General features: G+C 41.4%; 1 protein-coding gene across 2 annotated transcripts in view; it reads right to left on the reverse strand.

Moving 5' to 3' along the window:
• Nucleotides 1–17,291, reverse strand: part of cfap92 (cilia and flagella associated protein 92 (putative)) — a 123,628-nt gene that overhangs the window by 74,528 nt on the left and 31,809 nt on the right. The gene's annotated exons all lie outside the window — the stretch shown is intronic.

Below are 17,291 nucleotides of genomic sequence, written 5' to 3' on the forward strand. Positions count from 1 at the left end.
ACAATAAGTTTTCCTGTTGAATACAGGGGAAGATAACAAATATGGAGGAAGTGCTGATCCCTCCGCCCCCAGCGCTTTCGGACTGCGTAGCAATATGAGCTTTCCTTAGGATAACAATACGTCTGCTTCCTAACCACCCACATGACCAAAGCCATCGTCCTTCAAAGAAGCATCTGGGCCAGCAGCCCCTGGAGCAGCTTAAATGCTGCAGTCTGCAACCAGGCTCTCAGAGACTCGAGCATCAGAGTGCTGGCAATGCAAGGATGTTGACAACCCATGAAAGAGTCCAGCTCTGTCAAAACCACCAGGACAACATCTTGTAGGGGAAACTCAGACATCTCACTTCTCTCGGAAGTTCCGGGAGTCCCCCGCAAATTAATAGTGGCTCCCTGATGCCCGCAAATTATATACAATGTCCCGGAAATTGATTTTTTTGAGAGCGAGCATGAGAGAATGCGCAAGAGAGAGTGAGAGAGCGCGAGAGCAAGAGAGACAGCGAGAAAGCAAGCGCAGGAGAGAGCGAGAAAGCGCGAGAATGAGCGACCACGAGAGACAGAGAGAGCGCAAGAGCAAGAAAGCAAGCACGAGTGAGCGTGAGAGCGACCATGAGAGCGAGAGAGCGTGAGAGCGAGAAAGCAAGCGCGAGAGAGACAGCGAGAAAGCAAGCACGAGAGCGAGCGTGAGAGTGACTACGAGAGAGAGAGAGCGCAAAAGCGCGCGCGCCAAAGAGAGCGAGAGCAAGAGCAAGAAAGCAAGTGCGAGAGAGCGACCTCGAGAGAGAGAGCGCGAGAGCACGCGATAGAGAGAGAGCGAGAGCAAGAGAGTTCCAAAAAAAGTCAGAGTGGCCGTGTTCCGAAAAAAAATATAAAACGTACGTCACCCCAGACTAAAGTGTACCCCTGCCTAATAGGGGTCAAAAATAATGACAGTGTTGCTCGCTGCACTGTTTGCAACAGTGACTTTTCTATTGCCCATGGTGGGTTAAGACTGTAAAAGACATGTTGAGATGAGTTTAACAGATGTCATTCGTTCATTAGCATAGCTGACGTTATTTAAACTAGCTGGCCAGCTGCTAAGGAGCTACCCTATTGCAGACATCCCACCTCTCCCGGAAGTCTCCCGCAAATTGATGGTGCTACCTCCCTGAAAAGAGGTTTTGCAGGGTGGGATGCCTGGAAACTACTCAAAGGCAACCAGGGCTGGGCAATAAATGCCGGCTTAGCTGGCAACGTCCACATCCCGTAAATGAATAAATTGTTTTAAAACTGCAACGAGAAGCGAAGTAAATTGGTAACTTGGATGACCTAATCCACTAGAAGATCAGAAACAGAAATATTATTTTTATAACAATCTATAGTTCTCTCATCACTAAGTTGGATATCTGAAGATATTTACCCAAAAATTGGCTGTACTTAATGGGGTAATGTTTAGACCATAAGATGTAGGAGCAGAATGCCATTGTGATTAATTTATTTTCCCTCAATCCCATTCTCCTGCCTTCTCCACATTACCTTTGATGCTTTTACTAATTAAGAAGCTAACAAGCTCCACTTCAGATATACCCAATGTCTTGACTTCCACAGCTGCTTGTGGCAATGAATTCCATAGATACACCACCGTCTGGCTAAGAAATTCCTCCACATCACTGTTCCAAGGAATCAAAGGAAAGCAGTGGATTGAGAAGCTATTGCGCAATTACCAGTTAGATTGAGTGAGGTTATTAAAAGCACAGTATTATCAAATGCTTCCTGACCTATCTAGGTGCTGGCCTGTCTCCTTTGGTTGTCCCTTACCTTCAAGGTGTTGGCGCGTGAACAACTGGTTAAGGTGTTGCTCTAGTGATCTGAAGGTTGCTAGTTCGAGCCTCAGCTGAGGCAGCGTGTTGTGTCCTTGAGCAAGGCACTTAACCACACATTGCTCTGCGACGACACCGGTGCCAAGCTATATCGGCCCTAGTGCCCTTCCCTTGGACAACATTGGTGGCGTGGAGAGGGGAGACACAGCATGGGCAACTGCCAGTCTTCCATACAACCTTACCCAGGCCTGCGCCCTCGAAACCTCACGAGACTAACGGATGCCTATTATAGAATAGACCTTCAAGCATTTTTTTGTGCATTGGTGCTGGCTCAATAGTGGTTCCTTTACCTTCTCAGGCACCAGTCTTTATTGAATTACCAGGCTATGAAGAATGGAGCAAACCACAATAAATCAGCCTATGTTGACAGACTCATGTTGTAGAGAGCTCCCAGAATATATGTATCGAAATGCACCATGTTTCCTGTTGGTCCCAAGAGTCTCGTGGTATCTGTTGTGCTTTTTCATGAAAGGGGGAATTGGAGAGACTATCAGTATACCAACAGAGTTTCTTCAGTGCTCTTAAATGGGTTTAAAGCAGGGGTTCCCAACTTGGGGTCTACCGACTCCTTGCTTAATGGTATTGGTCCATGGCATAAATAAGGTTAAATAATACCGAATAGATGGAAAAGAGTCGCTGAACTAAGGTGTATTGACACTGCCTATTAAAAAGGTGCCCATGTGCCCTTTCATGACAATTACCCACCAGTGAAATAGAGATCAAGTGGAATATCTTGCTGTTCACATAAACTGCACAAGAGTAGTCTAATATACTCTGGTTACAAGAAGCTGGCCAGCTTTATTGTTCTGGCCACTGGCACCTATTTGAAATAGCAATGTGCCATGAACTGGGACACTTAGGTGACAATCCCAGTTTCGGGCTAAAAGGTGTAAGAGGTAGAACAGTAACAAGCACAGGAAAGGTCCCTCAGCCCACAACAAGTAAAGAGCTGTAGTTAAGAGTGGTGATGAGCCTGACAAACCAGTGTTCAGCAGGTTTGCCCGGTAAACTACATCTTTTTTTTTCCTGCAATGCTCCACAAAAAATGGTCCGAGCAAGTGGCTCCTGGTCTGTGTTCAGGGCATTACTTAATAGCTCACTATTTTGCTTCTTTTCATCTCATTGTTCGTCCATCCAAAGGAAAGAAAAACCGTAACAGGCAGTGATGCTTAGAGGGACAAAATCCACAAAGAATGAAACAGGAATATCAAACACCCACAAAGATAAAAAAGAATGACTGGCAGGTGAACTACCATATTCAGTAAATACAGGTTCCAAATAACAAAGCCAATACCAGCAACTTTTCTGAAGGCAGTTAATATGACATGGTCCAAATGAAGCAATTGAAACCTGAAGTTATAAGAAACTTTCCTTTCCTGCTGGTTATTGTTTTGACTTGGCACGTTTATCTGTTATTCATGATTGCCACTGTTTAACCAGCAACTACTTGCTGCATCCATTGAGCAAAATAGTAGACTCACGGTTTAATCCACTTATATTTGTAATTCTCTATCCCTTTATTGCTGTACTTCATTGTGAATTATCTCTACACTGGTCTAATGCAAAAAAAACAGTTTCTGCCAGCTTTGTGGACAAAGAAATAGGTTTAAGTGGCTATACTTCGAAAAATTCTCTTCCAGTCAAATAATAAACTACATAATTTAGTTACATAAATTCAAAACTTTATAAAGAGCAGAAAATTGAGAAGGTGCAGAAACTACAAACTTCAAAATGTAGAAAAAAATTGCCAGCTGCAAGATAAAAAAGCTAAATTATGTGACAGTAACAAAAGTCGTATGTGATGCTGATCCAATAACAAAACATTGAACGCATCTTTTTCTTTTAAATTAAAGTTTGGAAAGACAAGTTTTGACATGCGCTTAGTGTTGTGACAGTTATTAAACTAGTTTGTGTGCCATCTTTATTAGTAGTCTTACAATCCTTTATTCTATTGATTTAAAATGTGGATTCCTGTTTCTTTTACTCACCTGAGTCTTTTCCCTGTAAAATTATTTAGACAGGCTATTTCTGGTGCTGTAATATTCTACGATTCTAAGCACACTTCCCAAGTCAGAGCTATTTCAATGCTCTCCAGTTTGCCTGTGTGGAATTGACATTAGTCTTGTGGCAGCAATCAGCTTTTATTCTGATTTATTTGATAGCTTTAATCACCCTTGCAAGCAGACACGATGGGCTAAAAGGACTCTTTCTGAGCTATTAATTTTGAATCTCTGAATCTGTGAAAATATTATTGGATTGAGATTGCCAAAGAGGAAACACAGACTCACAGCAGCTATGAGTGCACAAAAGCAGAACCCATGAAGAATCTACTGCCTGAACTAATTAAGATAATTATTCTAACATCTGGAAGTTTGCACTTAGAGGTATTTGAAATGCAGCATTTGGTAAATTGTTTGTTACATCTTTGTTTAATTTGTCAGTCAAAGTTTTTTTTGAGAACTTAATGGAGCCTGTCTTAGCTATAGCTGCCACAGATGCAAATATAGTAATAATTAGGAACAACTTCTTGCTAAGAATCAGAAAAGCTGTGAGCAACAGCATCGCTCAGCAGGTTCCAGTTAGTATTTCTGCATTTGTCTGTGACAATGCTGTTTTCTATTGGAATACTGCCTTGTGGGGATTACCCAAGCTTCAGCAACAACTGGTTTTCTCTTTTGAACAGGATATTTCAATTGTCCTGTGGTTTATTTAACATGAAAACGAGGATGTGTGTACTGTTAAACAACACAGCTCATTTAGTACTGTCGGCCAGTTTCCAAACTTCAGGGGAATTCTTACTCAATAGATTTTAAAATTCCATATGCCAGCGCAGAAAGTAATTAAAAAGTATTTTCTGCTTTACACTTTTTTTTTGATTTTTTTGTACATTTAATAATACTTTAACAATTTTTAGATGACTGATTAAGATTCCTCCTTTAACGTAACAGTTCCCTACACTCTTTGGAAGTCATCACTCCATTGGGTTTATTTTTCAAATATATACCGAGCGGGACTGACTACGGGACGCTTCTGCATCCACACTAAATGATGTGATATTGCAGGGTAATGTAAAGGGTGGACGCATATGCATAATTCACAGCCACCGATGTTGATTTGGGGTTCACTTTAAGAGAGGCCTGGCGTGATGACGTAATTACGTGAATTTTTTACCGCGCTTTATGTTCCGTGTTTGGAGGACAATAACGGAGTTGTGATGGTTTCCCTTAAGCTTAAAACACCCCTGCCATTTTATTTATGAAAACCTACTATCATTTGTTTCTTGCCTTTAAAATGAGTGAACTTCCTTGGGAAAACTGAGTGGGCTATTTTTTTTTTATTGCATACTCTGGTAAAGAGATACCAGAATTCTTGTACCATCCCCATCACATACATCTCGGCAAGAGTCAGCAAAAATGACAGTGTGGTGGGGTGAAAAAAAAACCTGGAAACACCCAGCAGTTAAGCGCTGAAAGCAGGGAAGAGAAACAGAGATTGTCTGAGGTTGAAGATCCTTTGTCAAACCTGCCCAGTGCTTGCAGCATTTTCTGATTATATTTCAGTTTTCCATCTTCACAATGCCTTAAGGATTTCAATGGCACATTTTGTCAAGACATTTTTACACATTTACAACCATTATTTTTTTTTCCACCTGTAAGGTTCTGATTGAATAATCTACACTTTACAAAAAAACAATCTAAAAGAATGAACAATCGTGGGTGCCAGGGTAGCAAAGTGGTTAGCGTGACGCTATTACAGCTTGGCGTTCCAGAGTTCAGAGTTCAATCCTGGTGCCATCTGTAAGGACCGTGACCATGTGGGTTTCTTCCCACAGTCCAAACACATACTGGTCAGTAGGTTAATTGGTCATTGTAGATTGTCCTGTGATTAGCCTAATTATAAGATACCATAGGTGGGCTGCTGGGTGTGCGGTTCGTTGTGCCAGAAGGGTCTACTCCGCATTGTATCTCTCGATAAATAAATAAATAGACAATAGGATTTAGTAACTGGGATTAGCTTTTTCTTCAATGTCTGTCCATTGCCTTTGCCATGGGGAAAAGATTCTTATTATCCATCTGTTCCATGACCCTCATAATTTTATATTCCACTGCCATCCCTCTTCACCTCCTCTGCTCAAAGGGAAACAAACCCAGCCCATCCAATGTCGCCTCATAACTGAAGCAATCCATCCCTCAGGTAATGCCCTAGTGCACCTCCCCCTCACCCTCTCCAGTGCGGTCACATCCTTCCTACTGCATGGCAATCAGAGCTGCACACAATACTCCAACTGTGGCCTAATCAATGTCTTATAAGTTATACCACAACCTTCTTCTCTTGTATTCTCTGCCCCAGCTCATTAATTTACTGAGATACAGTCCAGATAGGCCCTTCCAGTCCTTTGAGCTGCGCCGTCCTGCAACCCTCGCCCAATCACAGGACAATTTACAGCAACTCCCAATTTGACCCTCGCCCAATCACAGGACAATTTACAGCAACCCCCAATTTGACCCTCGCCCAATCACAGGACAATTTACAATGGCCAATTAACTTATGAACCGTTATGTCTTTGGAACGTGGGAGGAAACCCACACAGGTACAGAGAGAACGTACAAATTCTTCGCAGACAGCGGCAGGAAATAAACCTGGATTGCTGGGACTGTAAAGCTTCGTGCTAATCACTACACTACTGTGCTGCCCCAATGAAAAAAAGCAACCCATATGCCTTCTTCAATGTTCTATTTATGCATGCTGCCACCTGCAAATGCCTTTGGACTCACACCTCCTCAGTACTCCGCAGGGCCCTACCACACATGGTGTACAATACTGTGCAAATGCTTTAATATAGCTGGAGTGCCCAAGACTTTCGCGTGGTACTGTATCTGTCAATGTGAAGTGGAGAGCAAGTTTGTAAACCTGGCTGGAGCAAAGGATGTTGGGAATGGCGAGGAGGGGTGTGGGCAGGTGGCAGAGAAGGAGTGCTGGGGTAGGTTTGGCGTAGGTGCAGCCACACTTAGCCCTGAACCACCAGGCAGGGTCATTTCATTCCAAACAATTGGTTTATTGATCATTACAGAATGTCTCTCTGGTGCTTCCTGCTCCCTCCCCTCTCCCTTCCTCTTTTCCCAACTATGATTCCCTTCTCCTTGCTCCCTTCCCACTCTCAGTCAACAACAGAGACCCATATCAGAATTGGGTTTATCATCACTCACATATGTCATGAATTATTTTTTTTTGCGGCAGCAGTAGAGTAATACATACAATTACTACAGTACTGTACAGAAGTCTTAGGCACCCTAGCTAGATACATACGCCTTAGATTTCTGCACAGTTCTGTATGACTAACCCTTATTTGACCCTGCTAAAGTGTACCATACTTACTGGAATTAAATTCCATCTACTCTTGTTCTTCCCAATTAACCAGCATATCGATATCATTCTTCATCCCAAGACTACCTTCCTCACTACTAAAATCACCAATTTTCTTGTTATCTGCAAACTCATATATTGAGGGCAACTGTCCAGGCCATGAACATAAATAAGAAACAGTAAGATTCGCGATTTCTGTGGTAGACCATTGGTCATGGGCTAACCACTACCATCACCATCTATTGCAAACTCTAAACGTCTTCTAAAATAGACCCATTTTGTCCAGGATTACATGTTGCAAAGAACATTAAACTTCTCGAAGAGCACCTCCACATGACATTAAAAGATCCATGCAATTATGGATGCCTATCATTCTGAGATTCTATAAAACATTTTCAGCCAGACTTATGTAACTGATGTCCACGTGGCAAATACTGCTATCAAATGCAGACAACCACTGCCCCTAGAAAATGTGTGTGCAAATTTTCAATACCAGACTTCCAAGGTGTCCAGGATGATCTTTAGACCTCACGACTAAGGAGGAAACCATTTTCATTCTGTTATTGAAAAATCTGTTTCGATCTACAGCTTCCTCTAGCTTCAAAGGAGAGTCAGTGTGAACAAGTTCCCTCACAAACAACTTCATTAAAATTATTATTTTTTAGCCTGTCAAAGTATGCTAATGATAAGTTCAGACCTATTATGCTTTTTGGTTGTAGTTGACAGGCTATTGTTGAATTCTCCTTGTCCATAAACTGAGCAGAGGAGACAATGAAAATGTGTATATTATTTTGCTAAATATTAATTTGTGAGTATTGTGCATGATTTTTTCTATGAAACATTATAGACTATATTCTATTAAATATGGTGCAATTTATAACTCCAGTTAGTAGAGATATTTCTTCACACCCTTCCTTCTTATTAACTTAAGTCATTAGTAATTAAGGGCAGCATCTCCCACTAGCTAGACTTGTTCCTCACCCAATTTTTAGATGGTGCTTTGGCACAGCTGGTAAAGCTGCTGCCTGACAGTGAAAGAAACCCACGATCAATCCTAACCTCGGACGCTCTCTGTGTGGTATTTCCATCTTTTCCCCGTAACGTTTTGGGATTCCTCCAGGTGCTCCAGTTTCAGGTTGGCAGGTTAACTGGTCAATGTAAATTAGCCCAAGAGGTAAGTGATCGAATCTGGGGGGAGGAACTGAAGAGAATCTAGGGAGAATGAAGAAAATGTAGGATGATTGAAAAACAAATGGCTGATGTTCGATGTGGACAACACGGGCTGGAAGGGCCTATTTCTGTGCTGCATCTCTGTATGACCCCAAACACCTGATGGTGGCACTGACAACTCCATCAACAGAGAAAAACCCAGTTTACAGCCTCTTGTTATAATCTCTCTTCATCCTGCATCAAAGGGTGAGCAGGAAAATGTAGGAGCTAGGCCTGTTTAATTACATGCAATGTCTACAGTATAATAGAAACTTACAGCAGCAGGCCCATGCACAGTATCTACTGGCCTGCTAAACATCAACTATTTTACACAGCTCCCCAAAGCAGGAGCATTTCCATGCTATTATACACAGCAAACGATGGATTTTAAATTACGATTGCCAACCTTTTCACCAGAAGTCTGAGATGGAATAGACTGGTTCTTCCATATTTTATGGTTCCTAATAGTCTGAATAAATTTTAAGGTTTACTTTTCTGTCAAGCTTGAAGCAATTAGTTGACTTCCTTGAGACATGCAATATTTGCCCACCCACCCTTTACAAAGGCGCAGCAAGCTGGCTCCGAACAAGGTCTTAACCTCAACAGAAATATAAACATTTCAATAATATCTTCGTTAAGGAAAATTTCCCAGAATTTTTAAATGAACAAAAGAAACAATTAAACGCTAATTAGATACCAAGATATTTGGAATATTTTGGCTACACACATCAAAGTTGCTGGGGAACGCAGCAGGCCAGGCAGCATCTCTAGGAAGAGGTACAGTCGAATGGCACCTTATATTCTGTCTGGGTAGCCGCCAACCTGATGGCATGAACATTGACTTCTCAAACTTCCACTAATGCCCCAACTCCCCCTCATGCCCCATCCGTTATTTATTTATATACACACATTCTTTCTCTCTCTCTCTCCTTTTTCTTCCTCGGTCCCTCTCACTATAGCCCTTGCCCATCCTCTGGGTTTTCCCCCCTCCCCCTTTTCTTTCTCCCTGGGCCTCCTGTCCCATATCCTCTCATATCCATTTTGCCAATCAACTGTCCAGCTCTTGGCTCCATCCCTCCCCCTCCTGTCTTCTCCTATCATTTTGGATCTCCCCCTCCCCCTCCCCCTCCCACTTTCAAATCTCTTACTAGTTCTTCTTTCAGTTAGTCCTGACGAAGGGTCTCGGCTCGAAACGTCGACTGTACCTCTTCCTAGAGATGCTGTCTGGCCTGCTGCGTTCACCAGCAACTTTGATGTGTGTTGCTTGGATTTCCAGCATCTGCAGAATTCCTGGTGTTTGTGGAATATTTTGGCTTCTTATTTTCACCTTTGTACATAATCCAACATAGAACAATAATGCACAGGAAAAGGTCCTTCTGCTCACAATGTTGTGCTGAACTAGTTAAATTAGTAATCAAGTGGCCAACTACTCTAATCTCTGCTGACTACACAGTGTCCATATCCTTCCATTTTCTTCATAATCATGTGTCTATCTAAACATCATTTAAAAGTCTCTAATGCCTCTACCACCATCCCAGGCAGGACATTCCGGGTACTCACAACTCTGTGTAAAAAAAAACTTTACCCCTCATATCTCCCTTGAAAGAAATTATCCCTTCTCCTCATCTTAAACGCATGCCCAATTGCATTTTAATCCTTGCAAAAAGATATTTTCTGTCTACTCTATCTATGCCCCTCACAATCCTATAAACCTCTATCAGAAGTACCCCTAGCCTCTGCCGCTCCTGAAAAATCAACCCAAGCTTGTCCAACCTCTGGTTATAGCACATGCCCTCTAATCCAGGCACCATCCTTGTAAACCTTTTCTGCACCCTCTCCAAGGCCTTGACATCCTTCTCATAATGGGCCAACCAGAACTGTATGTAATACTCCAGATGCCCCCTCAATAGAATTTTATTTCAGGTTGGCGCTGGATCGCAAGAGGGCAAAGTTCTAGAATGCCTACAAGATGGCTTCTTAGAGCAGCTAATGGTTGAGCCCACTAGGGGATCAACTATTCTGCATTGAGTGTTGTGCAATGAAACAGAATTGATTGGGGAGCGTAAGGTAAAAGCGCCCATAGGGGCAAGTGATCGTAATATGATAGAATTCACCCTGAAATTTGAGCAGGAGAAGCTAAGTTCAAATGCATCAGTTTTGAAGTGGAGTAAAGGGTACGAGGGTACAGGGGCGTGAGAGAGGAGTTGGCCAAGATTGATGAGAAAAGATAACGGCAGAGCAGCAATGGCTGGAGTTTCTGGAAGCAACTCAGAAGGCACAGGATATATACATCTCGAAGAGGAAGTAGTATTCTAAAGGCAAGATGACACAACCATGGCTAAGAAGAGAAGTCAAAGCCAACATAAAAGCCAAAGAGAGGGCACATAATTCAGGAAAATTAGTGGAAAGTTAGAGGATTGGGAAGCTTTTAAAAACCATCAGAAGGCAACTAAAACTAAAAGAAGGAAAAGATGGAATACCAAAGTAAGCTAGCTAATTATATTAAAGAGGATACCAAAAGCTGCTTCAGATAAAGTGTAAAAGAGAGGCGAGAGTGGATATCAGACCACTGGAAAATGAGAAGTAGTGATGGGGGTCAAGGAAATGGCGGGCAAACTGAATAAGTATTTTGCACCAGTCTTCACTGTGGAAGACACTAGCAGTATGTTGGAATTTCAAGAGTGTCAGGGGTCAGAAGTGTGTGGTTGCCATTATTAGGAAGAAAGTTCTTGGGAAAGTCACCTGGACCAGGGTTCTGAAAGAGGTAGCTGAAGAGATTGTGGAGGTATTCTTCAGAGGGGCACAATTTCTTCCCCTCTGCCATTCAATTTCTAAATGGACATTGAACCCATGAACACTACCTCACTACTTTTTAATTTCTTTTATTTTGTACTACTTATATTAACTTAACTATTTAAACTAATGTAACTCAGTTTTTTCTCCATATTTCTTTATTATGTATTTCACTGTGCTGCCATGTAAAGTTGCCAAATTTCATGACATATGCCAGTGATATTAAATCTGATTCTGATTATTAATGATCCCAGAATACTAGAAAATTGCAAATGTCACTCCAAGAAGGGAGAGAGGTAGAAGGAAGGAAATTAATAGGCCAGTTAGTCCAACCTCAGTGGTTGTGAAGATGTTGGAGTCGACCATTAAGGACGTGGTTTCAGGGTACTTGGAAGCACATGATAAAATAGGCCATAGTCAGAATGGTTTCCTCAAGGGAAATTCTTGCCTGACATATCTTTTGGAATTATTTAAAGAAATAACAAGCAAGATAGACCAAAGAGGATTGGTGGATGTTGTGTACTTGGATTTTCTGAAGACCTTTGATAAATTGTCACACAAGAGGCTGCTTAGCAAGTTAAGAGCCCATGGTATTATAGGAAAGATACTAGTATGGATAAAGCAGTGGCTGATTGGCAGGAGGCAAAGAGTGAGTACAAAAGGAGTCTTTTTTAGTTGGCTGCTGGTGACTAGTGGTGTCCCACAGGGGTCTGTGTAGGGAACACTTCTTTTCACATCCTATGTCTATGACTTGGATGATGGAATTGATGGCTTTGTTGCAAAGTTTGCAAACGATACAAAGATAGGTGAAGGGGCAGGCAGTTTTGAGGAAGTAGAGAGGCTACAGAAGGACTTAGACAGATTAGGAGAATTCTAAATGGAGAGAAAATCCGAAAATCTGAGGTGTAAAGGGTTGTGGAAGTCCTTGCGCAGGAATCCCTAAAGGTAAATTTGCATGATAAGTATGTGGTGAGGAAGGCAAATGCAATGTTAGCATTCATTTCAAGAGACGAGAAGATAAATGTTGAGGCTTTATAAGGAACTAGTGAGGCCTCACTTGGGGTATTGTAAGCAGTTTTCAGCTTCTTATCTTAGACAGGATATGCTGACATTGGAGAGGGTTCAAAGGAGGTCATAAAAATGATTCTCGGATTGAACAGCTTGTTATATGAAGAATATTTGATGGCTTTGGGCCTGTATTCACTGGAATTCCCAAGAATGAGGGGTGACCTCATTGAAACCTATTGAATGGTGAAAGGCCTTGATAGACTGGATGTGGAGAGGATGTCTCCTATGGTGGAAGAGTCTAGGACCAGAGGACACAGTCTCAGAATAGAGGGGCAACCTTTTTGAACAGAGATGAGTGGAATTTCTTTAACCAGAGAGTGGTGAATCTGTGGAATTCATTGACACAGAAAGCTGTGGAAGCTAAGTCTTTTTGTACGTTTAAGACAGAGGTTGATAGATTCTAGATTGGTCAGGGCATGAAGGGATATGGGGAGAAGGCAGGTGATTAGGGCTGAAGAGAAAATTGATCAGCCATGATAAAATGACAGAGCAGGCCTGATGGGCCAAATGGCCTAATTCTGTTCCTATATCTTATGGTTTTGTAAAGTTACAACATAACATCCTGACTTTTAAACTCAATGCCTCGACTAGTAAAGGCATACATGCCATCTGCCTTTTAACCAGCCTATCAACCTGAGCCATGAACTTGGATCCCAAGATACCTTTGCTCATCAACTCTGTTAAGGACCTTGCTCTTCACAGTGTAATGCCTCTTTGCATTTGAATTACCAAGGCAACAGTTCACATACACCTTCCATTTCCCTACCCATATCTGCAACTGATCTATATCCTGTTGCATTCTTTGCCAGTCTTCTACACAATCCACAACACCACCAATTTTCATATAATCTGCAAACTTACTAACGCACCCATCTACATTTTCATGTAGGTCATTCATATTCATCACAAAGAGCAGAGGACCCAGTACAGATCTCAGCTGAATACCCATAATCACAGACCTCCAGGTAGAATAAGTACCTTTAAACATTACCCTGTCTTCTACGTGCAAGCCTATTCTGAATCCAAACAGCCATTTCACCAAGAATCCCATGCATCTTAATCTTCTGGATAAGCCTCCCATCAGAGACCTTGTTGAACATCTTACTAAAATCCGTATATACAACATACACAGCTCTGTCTCCATTAATCACCCTCGTCGCCTCATCAAAAAACTCAATAAACATAATAAGACAAGACTTGCCCTGAACAAAGCTATGCTAGCTCTCTCTAATTAGGTCATGGTTTTCCAAATGTTCATAAACCCTATCCCTAAAAATACTCTCCAATAACTTCCCTTGTTAAGCAACCTCATATGTGGCACCTTGTCAAAGGTCTTCTGAAAATCCAGGTATACAACGTCCACCAATTCTCCTTTGTCTATCCTATTTGTTATTTCCTCAAAGGATTCCAACAGATTTGTCAGGGAAGATTTCCCCTTAAGGAAACCATACTCTCTTTAGCCTATTTAATTATGTGCCTCCAAGCACCCCAAAGCTCCATCCTTAATAACAGACTCCAGCATCTTCCCAACCACTGAGGTCGGGCTAACTGGTCTATAATTTCCTTTCTTCTGCCTCCCTCCCTTGTTGAAGAGTGGAGTGGCATCCACACTTTTCCAGTCCTCTGAACCATTCCAGAATCTAGAGATTCTTGAAAGATCATTACTAATGCCTTCACAATCTCTTCAAGCTACCTCTATGGGGCATAGTTCATCTGGTCCAGGTGACCAATATATCTTCAGACCTTTCAGCTTCCTAAGCACTTTCACCCTAGTAATAGCAGCTACACTCACTTCTGCCTGCTGATACTCTTGAATTTCTGGCACACTGCTAGTGTCTTTCAGGGTGAAGACTGACACAACATATTTATTAAGTTCATTTGCCATTCCTTTGTCCCCAATGACTACCTTTACAGCACCACTTTCCAGCCATTCAATATCCACTTTCACCTCTCTTTTATTGTTTATATATCTGAGAAGAAACGTTTGGTATCCTCTTTCATATTATTGGCTAGCTTATCTTCATACTTTATCTTTTCACTCCTAATAGCTTTTTTTAGTTGTCTTCTGTTGGTTTTCAAAAGCTTCCCAATCCTCTAACATTTGCAATATTATATACCCTCTCTTTTGCTCTTATGCTGTCTTTAACTTCTCTTGTTAGCTATGGTTTTGTCATCCTCCCTTTAAAATACTTTTTCATCTTTGCAATGTATCTATCCTGCATTTTCTGAATTGTTCCCAGAAACTCCAGCCATTGCTGTTCTGTCATCATCCTTGCTAACGTCCCTTTCTGAGCAACTTTGGCCAGCTCCTCTCTCATGTCTCTGTAATTCTCTCACTCCATTGTAATATAGATACATCTGACTATAGCTTCTCCATCTCAAACTGCAGGGTGAATTCTGTCACACTATAATCACTGCCTCCTAAGAGTTCCTTTACCTTAAGCTCCATAATCTAATCTTGTTCATTGCACAACACCCAATCCATAATTGTCTTTCCCCTAGTGGGCTCAACCACATGCTTCTCTATAATTCTATCCCATAGGCATTCTACAAATTCCCTCTTTTGGGATCCAGCACCAACCTGATTTTTCCCAATCTACCTGAATATTGAAATCCCCATGACTATCGTAACATTGCCCTTTTTACTTGCCTCTTCTATCTCCTGTTGCAAGTTGCATCCCACATCCGGGCTACTGTTTGGAGGCCTGTATTTAACTCCCATCAGAGTCCTTTAACCCTTGTAATTTTTTAACTCTACCCACAAGGATTCTACATCTTCCCATCTTATGTCACCTCTTTCTAAGGATTTGATTTCATTATTTACCATCCCCTCGATCTACCTGCCTATCCTTTCAATACAATATGTATCCTTGTACACTAAACTCCCAACTGTGATCTTCTTTCAGTCACGACTCAGGGATGTCCACAACATCAAACCTGCCAATCTCTAATTGCACTGCAAGATCATCTACCTCATTCATATACTGCATGCATTCAGATATAACACCTTGAATCCTGTATTCATCATCCTTTGTGATTATGCCCCCATGATACACTTCAACTCATCCTATTGACTGCAATTTTGCCCGATAATCTGCCTGTCCTTGCTCACAGTTTCACTACTTAGTGTACCTACTGGTCCATCCTCAGGCCTATCACTCTGGTTCCCATCCCCCAGCCATATTAATGAAATACAGTCAGTTTTGGAATGATTTTAATTAAAATAGAAAAAGAGTAAAAAAAATACTTCAGAATTTGTCAAACTTGTGGTGGTCATATATAAGGCAAAAAAAGGAACGATTTTCACTTTTTTTTACAATTCTATAATAAATAAGGTAGCATCGGGTTTATAATAAAGTATCTGCTCATCCGTGCCCTCACACCCCCATTTACAATGTGTTTCAGGAGAAATTATTTCTGCTACTTTTATTAAATGCCGGTCTGGTGAGTAAATTCAAACTCGGATTAAATAACATTGTTTCACCTCTACACCTGACAACAATATGCCTTTGCCCTGTTTGTTAATTGTGGATGGTCCTAAGGTGACCATTCCAACTCTCAGTCAAAGGAATCTTCTGTTCCTCTCGGGTAAAAGGCTTTTGAAACAATTATTTTGCAGTAGCTTGCTCCATTTAACCCAAGCTTTGAAAACATAATCCCTATTACAAATATTGCCCAATTAAGTGATTTCTGGCATTTCTTAAGGAGGGTGCTTCTTGGAACTGCAGAAGCAGGAGGAAGAGTAATTAAATTGAAACAGAACCCTTTCATTTGATATTTTTCCAATCAGTTTCAGAGGAATTCTTTCCTAATCACAGAAAACCAGTATTGTGTCTGCATCCAAGATCGTGCACCTGAAAGTTTTGAGGTGAAATGCGCATGGAAATTCTGATTTTCTGGGTGGTAACTACTGCATGAATGATGAAATTCTGCAGCTCACTTTCAAATGCCCATTGTTGTCAAGGTCATTCTTGCCCACAACTTCTTTGCCTTTCACTCCTTTGAAGCTAACGAAGTGACCATCTCCAATATAAAACTGTCTGTTGTACATTTTTATTGTCTTAGAGAATTCCCAGAGCCTTGTTTAGCCTTTAGAGTGGGGTCTTCAGCCTGGTTAACAGTAGAGGTCCATGGTATAAAAAAAGGTTTGGGAACCCCTGCTCTAGAGTAAATACATTCAGTCTTATCACTACACTGAGAAGCAGTAAGGTAAGTTTGCACAGGTTGCAGGATTTCCTGACATTCTATGTTAGTCACAATCAGAATCAGAATCAAGTTTAATATCACTAGTATATATATTTGCGGCAGCAGTACAATGCAATATATAATCATAAAAAAGTGAATTACAATAAATATATGTGAAATAGTTAAATTAACTAAGTAGTGCAAAAATAGAAATTAAAAGAAGTTGTGAAGTGGTGTTCATGAGTTCAATGTCCATTCAGAATTTGGATGGCAGAGGGGAAGAAGCTGTTCCTGAATTGTTGAATGTGTGCCTTCAGGCCCTGTATCTCCTTCCTGATGGTAGTGATGAGAACAAGGAATGTCCTGGGTGACGGGGTCCTTCGTGATGGAAGCCACTTTTCTGAGGCACCGCTCCTTAAAGCTGTCCTGGATACGATTGAGACTAGTGCCCATGATGGAGCTGACTGAGTTTACAAATCTCTGCAGCTTATTTCCATCCTGCCTAGTTGCTCCCTCCATACCAGATGGCGATGCGGCTAATTAAAATGCTCTCCATGGTACATCTGTAAGTGTCTCCTCAAACTCCTGATGAAATATGGCTGTTGTCGTGCCTGATTTATAGCTACATTGATATGTTGGATCCAGGATAGAGCCTTGGAGGTATAGACACCCAGGAACCTGAAGCTGCTCACTCTTTCCACTTCTAGATTCCTCTGTGAGGACTTACTCAAAGGAACTGCATTTATGAATTGCAACATATACCACTTGATTATTAGTGCAACACATCATTGAAATGCTTGCTGTTCTTGAATTTTCT

Source organism: Mobula hypostoma, chromosome 15 (assembly GCF_963921235.1).
Source record: "Mobula hypostoma chromosome 15, sMobHyp1.1, whole genome shotgun sequence".
NCBI lineage: Eukaryota > Metazoa > Chordata > Chondrichthyes > Myliobatiformes > Myliobatidae > Mobula > Mobula hypostoma.